Source organism: Elephantulus edwardii, unplaced genomic scaffold, assembly GCF_000299155.1.
Source record: "Elephantulus edwardii isolate Elephantulus edwardi_28Jun2011 unplaced genomic scaffold, EleEdw1.0 scaffold00033, whole genome shotgun sequence".
Lineage (NCBI taxonomy): Eukaryota > Metazoa > Chordata > Mammalia > Macroscelidea > Macroscelididae > Elephantulus > Elephantulus edwardii.
In genome coordinates this window covers 10,755,871-10,757,168 of record NW_006399783.1, presented here as the reverse complement: position 1 = coordinate 10,757,168, position 1,298 = coordinate 10,755,871, and the positions used below count along the sequence as shown (strand labels likewise).

The 1,298-nt window shown below is 39.4% G+C and overlaps 1 protein-coding gene across 1 annotated transcript in view; it reads right to left on the bottom strand.

Annotated features, from left to right (window-relative positions):
- The window catches only part of RANBP17 (RAN binding protein 17), a 499,911-nt gene that overhangs the window by 118,364 nt on the left and 380,249 nt on the right, over positions 1–1,298 (bottom strand). The window lies entirely within an intron of this gene.

Below are 1,298 nucleotides of genomic sequence, written 5' to 3'. Positions count from 1 at the left end.
CTTTGAGCTGTGGTGCTGGAGAAAAGTATTGAGTACCATGGACTGCTAGGAAAACAAACAGATTCATCCTGGAAAGGGTTAAACCTGGTGGCTCTTTGGAGGCAAGGATTCTGAGGCTCCGTCTAACACACTTTGGACATGTTCTAAGACGGTCCTTGGAGAAGGACATCATACTGGGGAGGCTGGAGAGACAGCGCAGGAGGGGAAGGCCCTCTATGAGGTGGACTGATTCGGTGACTGGGGTTATCAGGATGGGAGTGTCAGAGACAGTGCAACTGGCACAAGACAGAGCAGAGTTTAGGGATGTTGTACATAGGGTTGCTATGAGTTGCAAACTACTTGATGGCACATAACAACAGCAACAAAGTTTACTTACAAAGTTTGTATACATTGTTTTTCTCTTAACATAGCATTCTACTATCACCATGATCATGAGAATATATGACTACATCTTCAATAGTATGTTTACCTAATCTAAGTGGTTAGATTACACGGTGAAAGGGGCAATCATGAAATGTTCCAGAGAAGACAACTGTTAATGATACTAAGCAAGTCTAAATTTGAGGCTGCTAAAATTTTTAGTTTGCAGTTAATATTATTCAGTTCTCACTAAAGTGAAAATCTTTGTTATAGCTCTTTTCTATATTTCCCTTATCCAATATTGTCAATTGAATTCACATCCATTAAAATGAAGCAAAAAAAAGGATTTTCTTTATCCAAGTTTTTTATACTAAATAGCTCCCTGGAGGCTCTCCATTTACTGGCTTGGGTAATACTATCTTTGCTTTACTGTATTAGTTTGACAAAGTTAATTTGAAAACAACCTAGGGAACTTTAAGTGGTTCTTGGACGAGCTAACATGCACGCACATATGGTCAGTCAACGGTTTTGTTTTTCATCCCTGCATATTTGTGATACTGAATGGATTGTTTGTGTTCATTTTCATGATATTTTGACAATATAAAAAAATGTATCACATGGTTCCTATAGGAGCTCTAGTGGCACGGTGATTAAGCACTCATCTGATGGTCAGAAGGTTGGCTTCTGGAGAGAGCAAGTCCTGGAAACGCCATGGAGCAGCTCTGCTCTGTCCTCTAAGGTCCTCTATAAATAGGAATTCTCTCAATGGCAACAGCATTTCCTTCTTTTTTTTTTTTTAAATGTTTCTTTGTTCAAAGCAACTATGAGATATCATCTCACCTCAGTCAGGATAGCAAAATTTGACAGAACAGCAAGCAACAAATGCTGGCGAGGTTGTGGAGAAACTGGAACCCTTATTCACTGTTGGTGGGAGTGTA